We start from the raw sequence: 23704 nt of genomic DNA on the forward strand, positions 1-23704 counted from the left end.
GGTCAGATAGGCGTTATTGCGGACACAGACGGGACTCTCGGATGGTGGTTTGCCTCCCTGGTGCAGGGGTCCGGGATGTCTCTGGTCGAGTCCCAGAAATCCTGAAAGGGGAGGGAGAGGAGCCGAAGGTCGTGATGCATATAGGTACTGCTGACATAGGTAGGAAGAGGGAAGGGGTCATGAAAAGAGAATATAGGGAGTTAGGTAGACAGCTGAGAAAGAGGAATGCAAAGGTAGTAATCTCGGGATTGCTGCCTGTGCCGCGGGAGAGTGAGAACAGGAATCGGTGGAGAATGAATGCGTGGCTGAGGGACTGGAGCAAGGGACAAGGATTTGGGTACTTGGATCATTGGGACCTCTTTAGGGGCAGGTGTGACCTGTTTAAAAAAGACGGGTGGCACTTGAATCCCAGGGGGACCAATATCCTGGCGGGAAGGTTGGCTAAGGCGACTGGAGAGACTTTAAACTAGAAAGGTTGGGGGGAGGGAATCGAAATGAGGGGACTGAAAGCGAGGAGGTTAGCTCGCAAATAGATAAGGAATGTAAACAGGGTAAGAGGGAGGTTAGACGAGTGATGGAGAAGGGAAGTGCTCAGGCTGAAGGTCTAAGATGTGTCTATTTTAATGCCAGGAGTGTAGTGAATAAAGTGGATGAGCTTAGAGCGTGGATTGCTGCTTCGAATTGTGATGTGGTGGCCATTACGGAGACTTGGATGTCTCAGGGACAGGACTGGGTGCTTCAGGTGCCGGGTTTTAGATGTTTCAGGAAGGACAGGGAGGGAGGCAAGAGAGGGGGGGGAGTGGCACTGTTGATCAGGGATAGTGTCACGGCTGTAGAGAAGGTGGACGCCGTGGAGGGATTGACTACGGAGTCTCTGTGGGTGGAGGTTAGGAACAGGAAGGGGTCGGTAACGTTGCTGGGTGTTTTCTATAGGCCGCCCAATAGTAACAGAGATGTTGAGGAGCAGATGGGGAAACAGATCCTGGAGAGATGTAGGAATAACAGAGTTGTCGTGATGGGAGATTTTAATTTCCCAAACATAGATTGGAATATCCCTAGGGCTAGGGGTTTGGATGGAGAGGAGTTTGTTAGGTGTGTCCAGGAGAGTTTCCTGACACAGTATGTGGATAAGCCTACTAGAGGAGAGGCTGTACTTGATCTGGTGCTGGCTAATGAACCTGGACAGGTGGAGGATCTCTCGGTGGGTGAGTATCTTGGGGATAGCGATCATAATTCTATCTCCTTCACGATAGCATTGGAAAGAGATAGGATCAGGCAGGCTAGGAAAGTGTTTCTCTGGAGTAAAGGGAAATATAGTGTCATCAGGGAGGAAATTAGATGGGTAAATTGGAAGGAGGCATTCTTGGGGAAAAGTACCGAAGGAAAGTGGAGGATTTTCAAGGAATGTTTGTCTGGAGCTCTGCATGACAACGTTCCGATGAGACAGGGGGGTGTTGGTAGGGTATGGGAACCGTGGTGCACGAAGGTTGTGATGAACCTGGTGAATAAGAAAAGAGAGGCGTACAGAAGGTTCAGAGAGCTAGGAGGTGTTAAGGATTTAGAGGAGTATACGGGATGTAGGAAGGAGCTTAAGAAGGAAATTAGGAGAGCGAGAAGGGGTCATGAGAAGGCCTTGGCGGGTAAGAGTAAGGAGAATCCCAAGGCTTTCTACAAATATGTCAAGAGTAAAAGGATGAGATGTGAAGGCATAGGACCCTTAAAAGGTGAAGGGGGAAAAGTTTGTGCGGAACCGTTAGAATGGCGGAGCTGCTTAATGAATACTTTACCTCGGTATTCACGGTGGAAAGGGATCTGGGTGGTTGTACTGCTGGTTTGCGGTGGACAGAAAGGATCGAGCATGTGGACATAAAGAAATAGGATATGTTGGAACTATTGAATGGCATCAAGGTTGGTAAGTCGCCGGGACCGGATGGGATGTACCCCAGGTTACTGTGGGAGGCGAGGGAGGAGATTGCGGAGGCTTTGGCGATGATCTTTGCATCGTCGATGGAGACGGGAGAGGTTCCGGAGGATTGGAGGATTGCAGATGTGGTCCCTATATTCAAGAAAGGGAACAGGGACAGCCCGGGAAATTACCGACCGGTGAGTCTAACCTCAGTGGTTGGTAAGTTGATGGAGAGGATCCTGAGAGACAGGATTTATGATCATCTAGAGAAGTTTAGTATGATCAAAAGTAGTCAGCACGGCTTTGGCAAGGGCAGGTCGTGCCTTACGAGCCTGGTTGAGTTCTTTGAAAATGTGACCAAACACATTGACGAAGGAAGAGCGGTGGATGTGGTCTATTTGGACTTCAGCAAGGCGTTCGATAAGGTCCCCCATGCAAGACTTCTTGAGAAAGTGAGAGGGCATGGGATCCAAGGGGCTGTTGCCTTGTGGATCCAGAACTGGCTTGCCTGCAGAAGGCAGAGAGTGGCTGTGGAGGGGTCTTTCTCTGCATGGAGGTCAGTGACCAGTGGAGTGCCCCAGGGATCTGTTCTGGGACCCATGCTGTTTGTCATTTTCATAAATGACCTGGATGAGGAAGTGGAGGGATGGGTTGGTAGGTTTGCTGACGACACCAAGGTAGGTGGTGTTGTGGATAGTTTGGAGGGATGTCAGAAGTTGCAGCGAGACATAGATAGAATGCAAGACTGGGCGGAGAAGTGGCAGATGGACTTCAACCCGGATAAGTGTGTGGTGATCCATTTTGGCAGATGCAATGGGATGAAGCAGCAGTATAATATGAAGGGTACCATTCTTAGCAGTGTAGAGGATCAGAAGGACCTTGGGGTCCGGGTCCATAGGACTCTTAAATCGGCCTCGCAGGTGGAGGATGCGGTCAAGAAGGCGTACGGCGTACCGGCCTTCATTAATCGAGGAATTGAGTTTAGGAGTCGGGAGATAATGCTGCAGCTTTATAGGACCCTGGTGAGACCCCACTTGGAGTATTGCGCGCAGTTCTGGTCACCTCATTACAGGAAAGATGTTGAAGCCATTGAAAGGGTGCAGAGGAGATTTACAAGGATGTTGCCTGGATTGGGTGGCATGCCTTATGAGGATAGGTTGCGGGAGCTTGGTCTCTTCTCCCTGGAGAGACGAAGGATGAGAGGTGACCTGATAGAGGTTTACAAGATGTTGAGAGGTCTGGGTAGGGTAGACTCTCAGAGGCTATTTCCAAGGGCTGAAATGGTTGCTACGAGAGGACACAGGTTTAAGGTGCTGGGGGGTAGGTACAGAGGAGATGTCAGGGGTAAGTTTTTCACTCAGAGGGTGGTGGGTGAATGGAATCGGCTGACGTCGGTGGTGGTGGAGGCAAACTCGTTGGGGTTTTTTAAGAGACTTCTGGATGAGTACATGGGATTTAATGGGATAGAACATAGAACATAGAACAGTACAGCACAGAACAGGCCCTTCGGCCCACGATGTTGTGCCGAGCTTTATCTGAAACCAAGATCAAGCTATCCCACTCCCTATCATCCTGGTGTGCTCCATGTGCCTATCCAATAACCGCTTAAATGTTTCTCAAGTGTCTGACTCCACTATCACTGCAGGCAGTCCATTCCACACCCCAACCACTCCCTGCGTAAAGAACCTACCTCTGATATCCGTCCTGTATCTCCCACCACGAACCCTATAGTTATGCCCCCTTGTAATAGCTCCATCCACCCGAGGAAATAGTCTTTGAACGTTCACTCTATCTATCCCCTTCATCATTTTATACACCTCTATTAAGTCTCCCCTCAGCCTCCTCCGCTCCAGAGAGAACAGCCCGAGCTCCCTCAACCTTTCCTCATATGACCTACCCTCCAAACCAGGCAGCATCCTGGTAAATCTCCTCTGCACTCTTTCCAGCGCTTCCACATCCTTCTTATAGTGAGGTGACCAGAACTGCACACAATATTCCAAATGTGGTCTCACCAAGGTCCTGTACAGTTGCAGCATAACCCCACGGCTCTTAAACTCCAACCCCCTGTTAATAAAAGCTAACACACTATAGGCCTTCTTCACAGCTCTATCCACTTGACTGGCAACCTTTAGAGATCTGTGGATATGGACCCCAAGATCTCTCTGTTCCTCCACAGTCTTCAGAACCCTACCTTTGACCCTGTAATCCACATTTCAATTTGTCCTACCAAAATGAATCACCTCACATTTATCAGGGTTAAACTCCATTTGCCATTTTTCAGCCCAGCTTTGCATCCTATCTATGTCTCTTTGCAGCCTACAACAGCCCTCCACCTCATCCACTACTCCACCAATCTTGGTGTCATCAGCAAATATACTGATCCACCCTTCAGCCCCCTCCTCTAAGTCATTAATAAAAATCACAAAGAGCAGAGGACCAAGCACTGATCCCTGCGGCACACCGCTCGCAACCTGCCTCCAATCCGAAAATTTTCCATCGACCACCACCTTCTGTCTTCGGTCAGACAGCCAGTTACCTATCCAATCGGCCAACTTTCCCTCTATCCCACACCCCCTCACTTTCATCATAAGCCGACCATGGGGGACCTTATCAAACGCCCTACTAAAATCCATGTATATGACATCAACTGCCCTACCTTCATCAACACACTTAGTTACCTCCTCAAAAAATTCTATCAAATTTGTGAGGCACGACTTGCCCTTCACGAATCCGTGCTGACTATCTCGGATTAATCCGCATCTTTCTAAATGGTCGTAAATCCCATCCCTAAGGACCCTTTCCATCAATTTACCAACCACCGAAGTAAGACTAACCGGTCTATAATTACCAGGGTCATTTCTATTCCCTTTCGTAAACAGAGGAACAACATTCGCCATTCTCCAGTCCTCTGGCACCATCCCCGTGGACAGCGAGGACCCAAAGATCAACGCCAAATGCTCTGCAATCTCATCCCTTGCCTCCCACAGAATCCTAGGATACATTTCATCAGGCCCAGGGGACTTATCGACCTTCAGTTTATTCAAAACTGCCAAGACATCCTCCCTCCGAACATCTATTTCCCCCAGCCTATTAGCCTGTAACACCTTCTCTTCCTCAAAAACATGGCCCCTCTCCTTGGTGAACACTGAAGAAAAGTATTCATTCATCACCTCGCCTATCTCTACTGACTCCATACACATGTTCCCACTACTGTCCTTGACCAGCCCTAACCTCACCCTGGTCATTCTTTTATTCCTCACATAAGAGTAAAAAGCCTTGGGGTTTTCCTTGATCCGACCCGCCAAGGACTTCTCGTGTCCCCTCCTAGCTCTCCTAAGCCCCTTTTTCAGCTCATTCCTTGCTAACTTGTAACCCTCAATCGAGCCATCTGAACCTTGTTTCCTCATCCCTACATAAGCTTCCCTCTTCCTTTTCACAAGACATTCCACCTCTTTTGTGAACCATGGTTCCCTCACTCGGCCATTTCCTCCCTGCCTGACAGGAACATACCTATCAAGGACATCCAGTATTTGTTCCTTGAAAAAGTTCCACTTTTCATTAGTTCCTTTCTCTGACAGTTTCTGTTCCCAACTTATGCCCCCTAATTCTTGCCTAATCGCATCATAATTACCTCTCCCCCAATTGTAAACCTTGCCCTGCCGCACGGCCCTATCCCTCTCCATTGCAATAACAAAATACACCGAATTGTGGTCACTATCTCCAAATTGCTCTCCCACAACCAAATCTAACACTTGGCCCGGTTCATTTCCCAGTACCAAATCCAATGTGGCCTCACCTCTAGTCGGCCCATCCACATATTGTGTCAGGAAACCCTCCCGCACACACTGCACAAAAACTGCCCCATCCAAACTATTTGACCTACAAAGGTTCCAATCAATATTTGGAAAGTTAAAGTCCCCCATGACAACTGCCCTGTGACCCCCACACATATCCATAATCTGCTTAGCAATTTCTTCCTCCACATCTCTATTACTATTTGGGGGCCTATAGTAAACTCCGAGCAACGTGACCGCTCCTTTCCTATTTCTAACTTCAGCCCATATTACCTCAGTGTGCAGATCCCCCACGATTGGGGGCGATAGATAGGCTTTGAGGTGGGGATGTGATCGATTGAGGGCTATAGATAGGCCTAGAGGTGGGGATGTGATCGGCGCAACTTGTGGGCCGAAGGGCCTGTTTGTGCTGTGGCTTTCTATGTTCTATGTTCTATGTTTGTTTTTATAGCCTTCCCAATCTTCTGACATCCCACTACTCTTTGCCACATTATAGGCTCTCTCTTTTGCCTTGATGCATTCCCTGACTTCCTTTGTCAGCCATGGCTGCCTAATCCCCCCACTGATAACCTTTCTTTTGTTTCGGATGAACCTCTGCACTGTGTCCTCAATTACTCCCAGAAACTCCTGCCATTGCTGTTCTACTGTTTTTCCAATAATGAATCACAATCTCAGATCAATAGACGGCAATGTTTCAAAACTTGATCAAAATCTGAGAACAAGAGACTGCAATGTTTCAATACTGGATCAGAATCTGGGAACGATAGACATGGATTTAATAATACTGGACCAGAATCTGAGAACAATAGACTGAAATGTTCCAAGACTGGATCATAATCTGAGAACAATGCACTGCAATGTTCCAATACCGGATCAGAATATGCGAACAATAGATTGTAATGTCCCAATACTGGATCAGAATCTGAGAACAATGGACTGCAATGTTCCAATAAAGGATCCTAATCTGAGAACAAAGGACGGTAATGTTTCAATAATAGATCAGAATCTGAGAACAATGGACTGTAACGTTTCAATAAAGGATCATAATCTGAGAACAGTACTCTAAAGTTCAAATACGGGATCAGAATCTGACATCAAAAGATGGTAATGTTTCAATAATTGATCAGAATCTGAGAACAATGGACTGTAATGTTCCAATAAAGGATCATAATCCGAGAACAATGGACATTAATGTTCCAATATTGGATCAGAATCTGAGATCAATAGACTGTCATGTTGCACTAAAAGATCATAATTTGAGAACAATAGACTGCAATGTTCGAATAATGGACCACAATCTGAGAACAATAGACTGCAATGTTCCCATAATGTATCAGAATCTGAGAACGATAGACTGGAATGTTCCAATACCGCATCAGGATCTGGGAATAATAGAACGGGATGTTACAATACTGGATCAGAATCTGACAACAATAGACTGGAATGTTAGAACATAAGAACATCAGAAATAAGAGCAGGAGTAGGCCATCGAGCCCCTCAAGCCTGCTCCGCCATTCAATAAGATCATGGCTGATCTGATAGTGGGTTCAGGTCCACTTACCCGCCCGCTCCCCATAACCCTTAATTCCCATAATGGTTAAAAATCTATCTATCTGTGACTTAAACACATTTAACGAGGTAGCCACGACTGCTTCATTGGGCAGAGAATTCCAAAGATTCACTCCGCTCTGGGAGAAGAAGTTCCTCCTCAACTCTGTTCTAAATTGACTCCCCCATATTTTGAGCCGATGCCCCCTAGTTCTTGTTTACATTGGAAGTGGAAATAACCTCGCTTCTTCTACCCTGTCTAGCCCCTTCATTGTCATATATGTATCTAAAAGATCTCCCTTCAAGCTTCTAAACTCCAATGAGTACAGGCCCAGTCTACTCAATCTCTCCTCATAAGCTGACCCCCTCATCTCCGGAATCGACCTGGTGAACCTTCTCTGTCCCCCCTCCAAAGCTAATATATCCTTTCTTAAATAAGGGGACCAAAACTGGACACAGTACTCTAGGTGCGGCCTCTCCAGTACCCTGTACAGTTGCAGCATGACCTCCCTGCATTTATACTCCATCCCTCGCACGATAAAGGCCAACATTCCATTTGCTTTCTTGATCACCTGCTGCACCTGCAAACTGAGTTTTTGTGATTCATGCACAAGGACCCCCAGGTCCCTCTGCACAGTAGCATGTTGTAATTCTTCACCGTTTAAATAAGAGTCCATTTTACTATTATTCCTTCCAAAGTGGATAGCCTCACACTTACCAACGTTATACTCCATCTGCCAGATCCTTCCCCACTAACTTAGCTGATCCAAATCTCTCTGCAGACTCTTTCTGTCCTCCACGCGATTTGCTTTCCCACTCATCTTTGTGTCATCCGCAAACTTTGTTACCCTACACTCGCTCCCCTCCTCCAGATCGTCGATGTATATGGTAAATAGTTGAGGCCCCAGCACTAATCCCTGCGGCATGCCACTACTCATTGATTGCCAACCGGAAAAGCACCCATTTATTCCGACTCTCTGCTTTCTGTTAGATAGCCAATCCTCAATCCACGCTAACACTTTATCCCCAACTCCGTGTACCTTTATCTTATGCAGCAACCTTTTGTGAGGCACCTGATCGAATGCCTTCTGGAAATCTATTTACACAACATCCACCGGTTCCCCTCTGTCAACTGCACTCGTCGCATCCTCAAAAAATTCCAGTAAATTAGTCAAACATGGCTTTCCCTTCAAGAATCCATGCTGCGTCTGCTTGATTGAACCATTCTTTTCCAGGTGTCCTGTCATTTCTTCCTTAATGATAGATTCCAGCATTTTCCCAACTACGGATGTTAAGCTAACCGGCCTGTAGTTACCTGCCTTTTGTCTACCTCCTTTTTTAAACAGTGGCGTTACATTAGCTGTTTTCCAATCAGCTGGCACCTCCCCAGAGTCCAGTGAATTTTGAAAAATTACAACTAATGAATTTGCTATTACTTCTGTTGTTTCTTTTTGTACGCTGGGATGCATTCCATCCGGACCAGGAGACTTGCCTACCTTTAGTTCCATTAGCCTACCTCTTTAGTAATAGTGATCGTTTTAAGGTCCTCATCCCCGACAGTCCCGGGTAAGGGCAGAAGTTGTTTTTTGTAGTTGAGTTAGGGCATCATGATTGGCATAGGTTTGGAGGGCCGAAGGGCCTGTTCCTGTGCTGTACTTTCCCTTGTTCTTTGTTGATTATTGACTACCTTGGATGACACCCTCAGGATGTAGTCTCCTTTACTGACAACTTTGCTTACATTATCATCAAAATGGTCTCACGAATGGACCCTGAGGAAGAGTCACACAGACGTGAAACATTGGCTCTATTCTCTCTCCACAGATACTGTCAGACCTGCTGAGATCTCCCAGCATTTTCTGTTTTTGTATTCATTTATTGACTCCATTTGCTTTCATTCCCACGCAGCTTTCTCCTGTTCAGTTGATATGTAAATGTTGAAATGTTCAGCAAACTGCTGGATAATTCCTGGAAATATTAAGGCAAGTCCCCGAAAAATACATCATTCCTCAATCCATCTCGCGCCAGCTCCCCCATCCTTTACGTCTCTCCTATACATTGCAACAACCCTTTCTTCATCCTTGCCAAGAGTATCGTCACCTTGGCTCATTCCTCTGCCAGGTCACAAGCTCCGCATGAAGCCAAGAGCCAGAGACTCAGTTGGGAGCAGCACACTTGTTTATAAAGCGAGAATTCACAATACAGGAGACGCTGAGGTTGAGAATTTACCATAATGTGGACGTTCCAGAGCATCATCCTTCTGTTTGGACTGCTGGATACAGTCATGGGGGAGTAGGGAATTCGAGGGCCGAAGGGCCTGTTCCGGTGCTGTCCTTTCCTTTGTTCTGTGTATGTATGGGTGACATGGTGGCACAGTGGTTAGCACTGCTGCCTCACAGTGCCAGAGACCCGGGTTTGATCCCCGGTTTGGGTCACTGCCTGTGCGCAGTCTGCACGTTCTCCCCGTGTCTGCATGGGTTTCCTCCGGGTGCTCCGGTTTCCTCCCACAGACCAGAAGACGTGCTGTTTAGTTGCATTGATCATGCTAAATCCTTCCTCAGTGTACCCGAACAGGCGCCGGAGTGTGGCAACTAGGGGATTTTCACCGTAACTTAATTGCACTGTGAATGTGAGCCTACTTGTTTCATGAATAAATAAGCTTTAGAAACGTGATCAGCCCTGTGTGCAAAGCAGAGAATGCCTGTCTTACACCATTGTATCAGTAACATTCTCAAAGGGGCCACACAGCGCCAGGGATCCTGGTTCAAATCCGGCCTCTGTGTGGAGTCCGCACATTCTCCCCGTGTCTGCATGTGTTTCCTCTGGGTGCTCCACTTTCCTCCCACAGTCCAAAGATGTGCAGGTTGGGTGCATTGGCCGTGCTAAAAATTGCCTGTTATTGTCAGGGTGGATGCGTGGGGTTACGGAAATAGAGCCTGGGTGGGGTTGTGGTCAGTACAGACTCATCATAAATTGTATCACAGAAACCCAACAGTGCAAAAGAGGCCATTCGGCCCATCGAGTCTGCACCAACAACAATCCCGCCCAGGCCCTATCCCCACAACCCCACGTAATTACCCCACCAACACCTCGAACCGACACATTCCGGGACACGAAGGGGAAATTTAGCCTATAATTCACCCCACTGACAGCCTGAATAAATTGCAATTATATTGTATCTTTAATGTAATGAAACAGACCGGAATGAAAAACATGAAACTTATTTCTGAACTGAATTTCTCATCACAATGAAACACTATTTTCATTGAAAATTGGGGATGAAGTGGAAATGATCGAGAGCTTCAGGTTTCTAGGTGTCCAGATCACCAACAACCTGCCCTGATCCCCCCACACCGATGCAAAAGTTAAGAAAACCCACCGGTGCCTCTACTTTCTCAGGAGGCTAAGGAAATTTGGCATGTCAGCTCCGACTCTCACCAACTTTTACAGATGCACCATAGAAAGCATTATTTCTGGTTGTATCACAGCTTGGTCTGGCTTCTGCTCTGTCCAAGGCTGCAAGAAACTATAAAGGGTTGTGAACGAAGCCTAGTCCATCACTCAAACCAGCCTCCCACCCATTGACTCTGTCTACACTTCCCGCTGCCTCGGGAAAAGCAGCCGGCATAATCAAGGACCCCACACACCCCGGACATTCTCTCTTCCACCTTCTTCTGTCGGGAAAAAGATACAAAAGTCTGGGGTCACGTACCAACCGACTCAAGAACAGCTTCTTCCCTGCTGCCGTCAGACTTTTGAATGAACCTACCTTATATTCAGGTAGCCGCATACAACATATAATATATATATTATATAATACTGAATTATTATGTGAAGTTGATCCTTCTCTATACGGTAGCCATGACTGTAACACTACATTCTGCACTCTCTCCTTTCCTTCTCTATGAATGGTATGCTTTGTCCGTGTAGCGCGCAAGAAACAGTGTTTTTCACTGTATACTAACACATGTGACAATAATAAATCAAATCAAATCCAATCATTGCTCCTTCTCAGCGCCAGCATTGCAGTGTGTTGTTTGTTTTCTCACCTGTAATTGATTACTCTAATAGGTTGCTCTGCCGAGTCTCAGGAGTGTTTCTGCTGTTTATTAAAGAGAAGACATTCAGTGTGAGACCTCAGTCAATGGCCATGGTTTATGCCATAGACAGACACCATCGCTTCTCTCAGAAAACACACATCCACTATCGGTCAAGCTGGAGCCAGTTACTATCCTATTCTCGCTGCCATTGGAGTTCCTGGTCGGTGATTGCAACAGATTAAAATATGTTTATTCGTGTCACAAGCGGGCTTACATTAACACTACAATGAAGTTACTGTGAAAATCCCCCAGTCACCACACTCCGGTTCCTGTTCGTGTACACTGAGGGAAAATTTAGCATGGCCAATGCACCTAACCAGCACGTCTTTCAGACTGTGGGAGGAAACCAGAGGAAACCCACGCACACATGGAGAGAACATGCAGAATCCACACAGGCAGTGACACAAGCCGGGAACCGAACCCGGGTCCCTCGCTCTGTGAGGCAGCAGTGCTAACCACTCCATCACCGCTACACCCTAAATAGATTGGACATAACGTCTGCTATGAGGAAGCTTCCTCCCACCACCTCCTAACTTTGGAGAGAGTGAAGTTGCTTCCCCGCAGCAGAATACCTGGGCTGGTGGAACGGCAATGGTTCCCTCCTGACCAGAGGGACGGCTCACGGGACCACAGACCCGACCAGCGTCTATAGCTGCTGAGGTGTGATGAGGGGTTGCCAGCGATTCGTCTTTGCTGGAATATTATTGTTCAACTTTGTCAATCGGGGTATAGATTACAAAAACGTAGAGGTCATGATGGAGTTGTATAGAGCGTTGGTTTGGCCACAGCTGGAGCACTGTGTGCAGTTCTGGTCGACACATTATAGGAAGGATGTGATTGCACTGGAGGTGGTCCAGAGGAGATTCACCAGGATACTGCCTGGGATGGAACATTTAAGCTATGAAGAGAGGTAGGATCGGTTTGGTTTGTTCTCTCTGGAGCAAAGACTGAGGGGTGACCTGATCGAGGTGTACAAGATTATGAAGGACATGGACAGGGTGGTGAGAGAGCAGCTGTTCCCCTGAGCTGAAGGGTCAGTTACGAGGAGGCAACATTTAAAAATGAGGTGTGGGGGATTTAGGTGGTATATTATGGACAGTCTTATTAAAATTCCAGTTGGTGAGAATAGTCTTATAAGCACTTTCATAGATAGAACATAGAACAGTGCAGCACAGAACAGGCCCTTCGGCCCACAATGTTGTGCCGAGCTTTATCTGAAACCAAGATCATAGAATCATAGAATCCCTGCAGTGCAGAAGGAGGTTATTTGGCCCATCGAGTCTGCACTGACCACATTCCTACCCAGGCCCTATCCCCATAACCCCACATATTTACCCTGCTACCCCCCTGTTAATTTCTTGTCAATTATCTCTTCCAGATGTTGATCGATCAAATTCCAGAAATAAGACTCAAGGCAAAACTGCTATCACAATATTCAAGGCAAACCACATGAATTCTGACACTCTTCCACTGCACTGTGGAAATCCAAAATATTCAGAAACAGGGGTGTATTTTGAAACATAAATCTTTCTTGGTTTCTGGATGGACTCTTCAAGTTTTACAACTTCACTCAGCAGAGTGCTAGTCACAGAATATCTCGTCACACAGCCTATATCGAGTCACAGAGCAATACAGCATGGAAACAGGCCCTTCGGCCCAAACAGTCCATGCTAACCATGGTGCCCTCCCAGTTGGTCCCAGTTGCCCGCGTTCGGTCCATATCCCTCTAATCCTTTCCCTCTATCCAAATACTTTTTAAATGTTGCTATTGAACTTGCCTCAACCACTTTCTCTGGCAGCTCATTCCATACACACACCACCCTCCGTTTGAAGAAGTTGCCCCTCAGTTCCCTTTGAAATCTTTCCCCTCTCACCTCTATATATAATCATATAACTCAGCTCAGTGACTTTCCTTACATTTCCTCCTTCCCTCCCATCCCCCATTTCATTGTCTCTCGCACCTCTTTGAACTCCACTGTTCCAAGATATTAAGATCGTCCAGTTTCGATCAGGAATGGCTGCCTCCCACTTCGGGTCAAACAAAATGTACTAAGGTCCCCTCATTACTGATGAAACCTTTCCAAGTGATAAGAATCTTTATCTATGATTCTATGAAAATCCCACAGAGTATCTGGAGTATTGTGTCCAGTTTTGGTCTCTTTATTTGAGGAAGGATGTTGCTGCATTGGAGGCAGTTCAGAGGAGGTTCACCAGATTGATTCTGGGGGTGAGAGGATTGACGTATGAGGAGAGATTAATCACTTTGGGCTTGTACTCACTGGAGTTCAGAGGGATGAGAGGGGATCTGATGGAGGTATATAAAATTTTAAAAGGGATTGATAAAGTAACTGTAGACCAAATGTTTCCTCTTATGGGGCAATCTCGAACAAGAGGTCACAGAGTATAGGTTGAGAGGCGATAGATTTAAAACTGAGATGAGGAGGAACTACTTCTCGCAGAGAGGGTGGTGAATTTGTGGAACTCGCTGCCCCAGAGTGCGGGGGAGTCTGAATCATTGAATGGTTTCAAGAAGGAGATGGATATATTTCTAATAAAAAAGGGATTAGGGGATATGGGGAACAGGTGGGGAGGTGGATTTGAGACCAGGGAGAGATCAGCCATGATCTGATTGAATGACGGATCAGGCTCGAAGGGCTGAATTTGCCGACTTCTGCTCTTAATTCCTATGTTCCTATGTTATCGAGTCATTGAGGTTTACAGCATGGAAACAGGCCCTTCGGCCCAACGTGTCCGTGCCGCCAAGTTTTTACCTTTAAGCTCGTCCCAATTGCCCGCAATTGGTCCGTGTCTCTCTATACCCATCGTACCCATGTAACTGACTAAAGGCTTTTTAACGTACAAAATTGTACCCCCCTCTCCTACTGCCTCTGGCAGCTTGTTCCAGAAACTCACCACACTCTATGTGAAAGAATTCCCCCTCTGGACCCTTCTGAATCTTTATTTTGAGGATTCTGTGTTCTGCATCTGTTTTCACAGTGGAACACGTCATTTCCATAGCAGGAATAGAGGATAACCAATGGACTTACTCATAAGAGCAAGGAGCTCTCAATATCTGGAGTGGAAGTATAAGTATAAGTCGAGGGAATTAAACCATATAACATCGCCAAAACTTAAAGCTGACTTTAGTGCTCTGAAATAGATAACTGCTGATATAGTAAATGTGCTGTTTTTATTAATGTCACAAGTAGGCTTACATTAACACTGCAATGTAGTTACTGTGAAAATCCCCTAGTCCCCACACTCCAGCGCCTGTTTGGGTATGTGGTGGACTCTCAACTGCCCTCGAGCAAGTAGGGATGGGCAATAAATGGAGAGAACATGCAGATCCGCACAGACAGTGATCCAAGCCAGGAATCGAACCCGGGTCCCTGGCACTGTGAGGCAGCAGTGCTAACCACTGTACCACCGTGCTGCCCATTTCAGTTTACCACTCAAAGAACAAAGAACAGTGCAGCAAAGGAACAGGCCCTTCGGCCCTCCAAGCCTGCGCCGATCATAATGCCTGCCTAAACTAAAACCGTATGCACTTACAGAATCCGTATCCTTCCATTTCCATTCCATTCATGTATTCATCGAGATGCCCCTTAAATGCCGCTATCGTACCTGCTCCCACCACCTCCTCGGGCAGTGTGTTCCAGCCATTCACCACCCTCTGTGTAAAAAACTTGCCTCACAGATCTCCTCTGATCTTTTCCCCACGCACCTTTAACCTATGTCCCCTAGTACTTGACGTTTCTACCCGAGGAAAGACCCTCTGACTATCCACTCTGTCTATGCCACTCTTGGACAAGTTGTGGAGACAATATTTACAAATCACTGCAGCCTGTAGGGAGATTGAACTCACATCATTGGTAGTATACTGAATCACACCCTTGTCATGTAGGCAAGTGAGTTCACCGCCCTACACGATGGGGCCAGTTGATGTCATAGATTTGGATTACAACAATCCCATAGCATGCAGCACAAAGAGTCGAGGTGTCCGATTGTGGCTCAGGTTGTCAGCCTGGATTGGATAGATAATTCGTCAGCAGGCACGGAACAGTGAGTCGGGATACTGATGCACATTCAGGCTGGTTGGCTGTAACTTATGAAATATTGCAAAAATTTGTATTGGGGATGTAGCTGTTTATGTTTTTTTTATTATTTGTTCGTGGTACATGGGCGTCGCTGGCTGGGCCAACATTTATTGCCCATCCCTACTTGCTCGAGGGCAGTTGAGAGTCCACCACATTGCTGCGGCTCTGGAGTCACATGTGAGCCAGACCGGGTCCGCACGGCAGATTTCCTTCCCTGAAGGACATTCGTGAACCAGACGGGCTTTTCCGACAGTCGACAATGGTTTCATGGTCATCAGTAGATTCTTAATTCCAGATATTTTTTATTGCATTCAAATTCCATCGTCTGTCGTGGCGGGATTCGAACCCGGGTCCCTGGAACATTAGCTGAGTTTCTGGATTAATAGTCTGGCGATAATACCACTCGGCCAATATATGTCAACAAAATAACTGAAGTTGCTGGGAGTAAGCTACCAGATTTCCAATATGATTCTGAACTGATTGTGAATTAAAGCTATGAGGAGGATTCAAAGGGGCTGCACAGAGATATAGACAATAGAACAGAATGGGGAACAAGTTGGCAGATGGAGGAATAAATTAAATTATTTAATTTTGTGATGATTTGTTTTGATTTGATTTGATTCTTGTCACATGTATTAGTATACAGTGAAAGGTATTGTTTCTTGCACGCTATACAGACAATGCATATTGCACAGTGGTGAGCAGCACAATGGCATGGTGGTTAGCACTGCTGCATCACAGCTCCAGAGAACTGGGGTTGATTCCCGGCTTGGGCCACTGTCTGAGTGGAGTTTTCACATTCTCCCTGTCTGCGTGGGTTTCCTCCGGATCTGGTTTCCTCCCAAAGTCCAAAGGTGTGCGGGTTAGGTGCATTGGCAATGATAAATTGCCCCTTAGTGTCCTGGGATATGTAGGTTAGAGGGATTAGCAGGGTAAATATTTGGGACGATGGGGATAGGACCCGGGTGGGATTGTTGTCAATGCAGACTCGATGGGCCGAATGGCCTCTTTCTTCACTGTCGGGTTTCTATGATTCCAGGGAAAGGAGAGGGTGCTGAATGTTACAGTCATATCTAGGGTGGAGAGAAAGGTCAACTTAATGCGGGGTAGGTCCATTCAAAAGTCTGATGGCAGCAAGGAAGAGGCTGTTCTTGAGTTGGTTGGTACGTGACCTCAGACGGAGGTCACCTGATGGAAGAAGGTGGGAGGGAGAATGCCCGGCGTGTGTGGGGTCCTTGATTATGCCGGCTGCTTTTCCGAGGCAGCGGGAAGTGTAGACAGAGTCAATGGATGGGAGGTGTGGATAGAGATGCGCAAAGAGACATATTTAGAACGTATATCTCTGTGAATGGAAAAGTACTGAAGGACCACAATCGATATGTCGATATATTATCCTGTGAATAGGGAGTCACTGAAATTCTGTATCTCGAGTGTAGATGTTTCCCTGTAGGTGGAGAGGCTGTTAGGGTGCAGGGCACTAATCAAGAAAGGTTGTCTTTAATAAAAATGTTAGTTTAAAAGTTTATTTATTAGTGTCACAAGTCGGCTTACATTAACATTGCAATGAAATTGCTGTGACATCTTACCGTTCAACTGAACTCAACCGTCCAACCTGCTTTGAGCTCAGCTCAAGTCATGCCATGGAATGTAAAGCTGTATAAACTCGATCCGCTTGAAGCCAATGCAAAAACAGAACTGAACCACTGGATTCCATTCAACCCAAAATAATGCAACATTTAACAAGGCAAAACCATCATGTGGCCACCGGGATTTACTGGATGGTTTCAGAATGAGAAATGAGAAGGGAGCCTGACGGACAAAGCATCGTCATGAATAACTCCCGTGCAATGTTTTTTTTAGCTCCCATGTTTCACAGATGGCGATGTTTAAAATGAGAAGGAACGTCTTTTTTTATTCCGCACGACATTATAAATAAGAGATTTTTCGGCCAAATTCCCCCGTTAAAACAGCAATGTCATGATGCTGATTTGCTGTCAGCTCAATGATGTGATGCACAGTGTAATGTTTCAGGAATGAATCTTCTGTTTTCTGTTGAGGAACTAGTAAACCTTACAATGAGGCTGCTTGAAATATTCAAATCCTGAAAGAAAATGCAGTTTCCACGACAGTTTGGCTCATTGTTCTTCAAAGACTTTTACAAAAAGAAGTTTCAACAAATGCCGAAGGTCGAATGTCTCCTTAAGATTTTAAAAATGTTGACAGTTTACAATCGCACTCTGGTCTTCATTTCTCAGAAGGTGATGCTGCTCTAGTTGCTTCATGTGATATTCAGCTGCAATGAAGCTCGCAGGAAGTGAGTTGATGTCCTCTACAATGATATATTCGGTGTTCCTGCTTATGCAACGACTGGGTTGATGTTACATCAAGTGCTGAAGCAGATTCTAAGCGCAAACAACAACCACGCCCCGAAAGACCAGCCAGGAAAGAACGTGTTTGTCTGGGGAGGAAAACAGAAATAATGTTTCAAATTCACTTCTGTGTTAAACATCAAATCACAGAATCCCTGGTGTGCAGAAGGAGGCTATTCGGCCCATCAAGTCTGCACCGACCACAATCCCACCCAGGCCCTATTCCCATAACCCCACATATCCCTGCTAATTCTCCTGACACTAGGGTCAATTTAGCATGGCCAATCAACCTAACCCACACATCTTTGGAATGTGGGAGGAAATCGGAGCACCCGGAGGAAACCCACGCAGACACAGGGAGAATGTGCCAACTCTACACAGTCAGTGACGTGAGACCAGAATTGAACCCGGGTCCCTGGTGCTGTGAAGCAGCAGTGCTAACCACTGTGCCACTGTGCCGCCCCAGATAGTCCACATCTTTTCCCGAAGGTAGGGGACTCCAAACGTAGAGGACATAGCTTTAAGGTGAGAGGGGAGAGATGCAAAAAGGCCCAGAGGGACAATTGTTTCACACAGAGGGCGGTGAATGTCTGGAAGAAGCTGCCAGAGGCAGTAGCAGAGGCGGATACAATTTTGTCTTTTAAGAAGCATTTAGACAGTTACATGGGTAAGATGGGTATAGAGGGATATGGGCCAAATACAGGCAATTGGGAGTAGCTGAGTAGTTAAAAAAAGGTGGCATGGACCAGTTGGGCTGAAGGGCCTGTTTCCATGCTGTAAACCTCTCTGACTCTATGACATGGGGGACAACAGTCAGACTCCGCACAGACAGTAACCCAAGCCGGGAAGCGAACCCTGGTCTCTGACGCTGTGAGGGAGCAGCACTAACCACTGTGTCACCTAGTCTCAGACTATCTGATCTTATTATTGTTGGGTAAACAAATATAGAGAGAGAGAATGAATGATATGAATTAAAAGAGTTTCCACAGCTGGAACCGTGGTCTGTGTGGATGAGCAATCCAAATTAAGATGATTTGCAGAGATACAATTTAAAATTCACTTTGTTATATGACTGCATCATGTAACCACGATTTTGCAAATTATGGGTCTGTGTGAATTATGGAAAAAGCTATTCGATTTCCCATTCATCTGGTTTTCTTGTCGAATTACCTTTCTTTTTACTGAGTTACCTTTTAGATCAACACTAAATCTCAGATCCTGGCAACAAGAAGGTCATTTATTCTTGTTTTCTTTTGAATATTAATGTCTCAAACGGATAAGTAGCGACCGTTTGGTAAATAAGACAACTGCAAATGACTTGCTGGGACTGAAAGGGCTTCACAAAATTGATGTGAGCTTAATTTTCAGCTTATCTGGATTTGATTTGATTTATTATTGTCACATTTATTAATATATAATGAAAAGTATTGTTTCTTGCGCGCGATACAGACAAAACATAGAGAAGGAAAGGAGAGAGTGCAGAATGTAGTGTCACAGTCATAGCGAGGGTGCAGAGAAAGATCAACTAAATGCGAGGTAAGTCAATTCAAAAGTCTGACAGCAGCAGAGAAGAAGCTGTTCTTCAGTCGATTGATACGTGACCTCAGATTTTTGTATCTTTTTCCCGAAGAAAGAAGGTGGAAGAGAGAATGTCCCGGGTACGTGGCGTCCTTAATAATGCTGGATGCGTAGCCGAGACAGCGGGAAGTATAGACAGAGTCAATGGATGCGAGGCTGGTTTGCGTGATGGATTGGGCTACATTCAAAACCTTTTGTACTTCCTTACAGTCTTGGGCAGAGCAGGAGACACACCAAGCTGTGACCCAACCAGAAAGAATGCATCTGTAGAAGTTACTGAGATTCGGAGCTGACATGCCAAATTTCCTCAGTCTTCTGAGAAAGTAAGAGGCGTTGGTGGGCTTTCTGAACTATAGTGTCGGCATGTGGGGATCAGGACAGGTTGTTGGTGTTCTGGACACTAAAAACTTGAATTTCTTGACCCTTTCTTCTTCGTCCCCATTGATGTAGACAGGGGCATGTTCTCCTTTACGCTTCCTGAAGTCGATGACAATCTCCTTCATTTTGCTGACATTGAGGGAGGGATTACTGTGGCTGCACCAGTTCACCAGATTCCCTATCTCATTCCTGTACTCTGTCTCGTCATTGTTTGAGATAAGTTTATTTATTCGTGTCACATGTCGGCTTACATTAGCACAGCAATGACGTTGTGAAAATCCCATAGTCGCCACACTCCGGCACCTGTTCGAGTACAAAGAACAAAGATCAGTACAGCACAGGAAACAGGCCCTTCGGCCCTCCAAGCCTGTGCCGCTCCTTGGTCCAACTAGACCATTCGTTTGTATCCCTCCATTCCCAGACTGCTCATGTGACTATCCAGGTAAGTCTTAAATGATGCCAGCGTGTCTGCCTCCACCACCCTACTTGGCAGCGCATTCCAGGCCCCACCACCCTCTGTGTAAAAAACGTCCCTCTGATGTCTGAGTTATACCTCGCCGCTCTCACCTTGAGCCCGTGACCCCTCGTGATCGTCACCTCCGACCTGGGAAAAAGCTTCCCACTGTTCACTCTATCTATACCCTTCATAATTTTGTACACCTCTATTAGGTCTCCCCTCATTCTCCGTCTTTCCAGGGAGAACAAGCCCAGCTCACCAAATCTCCCCTCATATCTAAGACCCTCCCTACCAGGCAACATCCTGGCAAACCTTCTCTGCACTCTCTTTAAAGCCTCCACATCCTCCTGGTAGAAATCATAGAAATCATAGAAACCCTACAGTGCAGAAGGAGGCCATTCGGCCCATCGAGTCTGCACCGACCACAATCCCACCCAGGCCCTACCCTCACATATTTTACCTGCTAATCCCTCTAACCTACGCATCCCAGGACTCTAAGGGGCAATTTCTTTAACCTGGCCAATCAACCTAACCCGCACATCTTTGGACTGTGGGAGGAAACCAGAGCACCCGGAGGAAACCCACGCAGACACGAGGAGAATGTGCAAACTCCACACAGACAGTGACCCGAGCCGGGAATCGAACCCAGGACCCTGGAGCTGTGAAGCAGCAGTGCTAACCACTGTGCTACCGTGCCGCCCCAGTAGTGTGGCGACCAGAAATGGATGCAATATTCCAAATGTGGACTAACCAGCGTTCTGTACAACTGCCACATCAGACTCCAGCTTTTATACTCTATACCCCGTCCTATCAAGGAAAGCATGCCATATTCCTTCTTCACCACCTTCTCCACCTCTACTGCCGCCTTCAAGGATTTGTGGACTTGCACACCGAGGTCCCTCTGTGTTTCTATACTCTTGATGGCTCTGCCATTTATTGTATACGTCCCCCCTACATTTGTTCTTCCACTGAGGGACAATTTTGCATGGCCAATACATCTAACCAGCACGTCGGTCGGACTGTGAGAGGAAACCAGAGCACCCGGAGGAAACCCATGGAGACACAGACATGGGGACAACGCGGCACGGTGGCACAGTGGTTAGCAGTGCCGTCTCACAGCGCCAGGGACCCGTGTTCAATTCCAGCCTTGGGTCGCTCTCTGTGCGGAGTCTGCATGTTCTCCCCCTGTCTGTATGGGTTTCCTCCGGGTGTTCCGCTTTCCTCCCACACGCCAAAGATGTCTGGGTTACGTGGATTGGTCACGCTACATTACCCCTGAGTGTCAGGAGGACTAGCAGAATAGATATGTGGGGTTGCGGGGACAGGGTCTGTGTGGGATTGTGGTCGGTGCAGATGTGATGGGCTGCATGGCCTCCTTCTGCTGTGTAGGGATTCTATGACTATTCTATATCAACATGCAGATTCAGCACAGACACTGACCCAAGCCAAGAATCAAACCCAGGTCCCTGGCGCTGTGATGCAGCAGTGCTAACCACTCTGGGATAGCAGCATTTGATGCACAGTTTGTGATAAATCTTTTAGAATGTGATTTATTGTTTACTGTATCAGACAGGTTCTGATTACATTGCAAGGTCTCAAGCGCCAGTGAATGACTGGACCATACCGTGACACAATGGTTAGCACTACTGCCTCACAGCACAGGAACCCGGGTTCAATTCCCAACTTGGATCACTGTCTGTGTGATGTCTGCACGTTCTCCCCGTGTCTGCGTGGGTTTCCTCCGGGTGCCCCAGCTTCCTCCCACACTCCAAAGATGTGCGGGTTAGGTGGATTGGCCATGCCTAAATTCCCCCTCAGTGCCAGGGGGCACTAGCAAGGGTAAATAGGGATTACCGGCATGGGGGCTGGGTGGGTTTGTGGTCAGTGCAGGCGTGAAGGGCCGAATAGACACCTTCTGCACTGCAATCGGCACGTCTTTCATACTGTGGGAGGAAACCGGAGCACCCGGACAAAACACACGCTGATATGGGGGAGAACATGCAAACTCCACACAGTGACCCAAGCCGGGAATCGAACCTGGGTCCCTGGCGCTGTGAGGTAGCAGTGCTGACCACTGTGCTGCCCCAATGAAGTCTCCAGTGATTTTGCACTCTATGTTTCAAGTATTCTCAAGCTTGAAACAAACTTAGTGAATTATTTTAGCGCTTAATCAATCACCTCACGAATTTATTGGAGGAGATGAATGGCAAAAAGTTCAATGAAGTTTGTTATCCTCACTGTAATATTTAGGGACATATCCTGATACAGAACAAACAGATTTATGTTAAGGTTTGCAGGAAATGATGTTGAAACGAACAATATTTGTGCATTGAGAGGCGTTCAGGTCTTCACATTGAAATATTAACTTTGGTCTTAAAAGAAAACATGTACCCGGATCATTCCAATGCAGATAAGATGCTCTGTCAGAGAGTCGGTGCAGACTCGATGGGCCGTAGGGCCTCCTTCTGCACTGCCGTGGGTTCGATGGTTCACGGGAATGCTGTGATCTTGGAATTCAGCATGTATAATGCACTCTTTATGATTCATCTCTTAGATTGTGACTCGCTTTTGCTAAGTGAATATGTGCTGGTCACATTGTAGTCTTTTCACACTCCAGTACCAGTCAATTAAAGGAAACTGAGTAGTTTACAGAGATTATGATGTCGTTTATAATTCTTCACTGTCTGTCTGAATGTTGTATAATCAATATTGTGTAATGAGTATTGTGTAAGCAATGTTGTGTAATCAATATTGTGCAAGAAATATTGTACAATCAGTATTGTGTAATTAATGTTGTGTAATCAAAGTTGTGTAATCAATATTGTTTAATCAATATTGTGTAATCAGTATTGTGTAATCAGTATTGTGTCATCAATATTCTGAATATTCCGGGGTACAAGTGTTTTCGGCGAGACAGAGGAGGGACCAAAAGAGGTGGGGGAGTAGCAGTATTAGTCAGAGAGCATATTACAGCGGTGCAGAGGGAGGACAATTCAGAGGGTTCGTGTAACGAGTCACTGTGGGTGGAGCTTAGAAACAGGAAGGGCACAGTCAGGATGTTGGGGGTATACTACAGGCCCCCCAACAGCCCAAGGGAAGTGGAAGAACGGATATGTCAGGAGATACTGGATAGGTGCAGGAAAAATAGGGTTGTTGTAGTGGGAGACTTCAATTTCCCTGGTATAGACTGGAAATCACTTAGGGCTGGGAGTCTGAATGGGGAGGAATTTGTAAAATATGTACAGGAAGGTTCTTTGGAACAATGTGTAGATAGCCCGACTAGAGAGGGGCTATACAGGACCTAGTACTGGGGAATGAGCCCGGTCAGGTCTTCAAAGTTTCGGTAGGGGAACATGTGGCAAATAGTGACCACAATTCTGTTAGCTTTAGGATAGTGATGGAAAATGATGAGTGGTGTCCCAAGGGTAAGGTGTTGGATTGGGGGAAGGCGAACCTAAGTGGGATTAGGCAGAAATTGGC

This window comes from Mustelus asterias (assembly GCF_964213995.1).
Source record: "Mustelus asterias chromosome 26 unlocalized genomic scaffold, sMusAst1.hap1.1 SUPER_26_unloc_23, whole genome shotgun sequence".
In the NCBI taxonomy this organism is placed as follows: domain Eukaryota; kingdom Metazoa; phylum Chordata; class Chondrichthyes; order Carcharhiniformes; family Triakidae; genus Mustelus; species Mustelus asterias.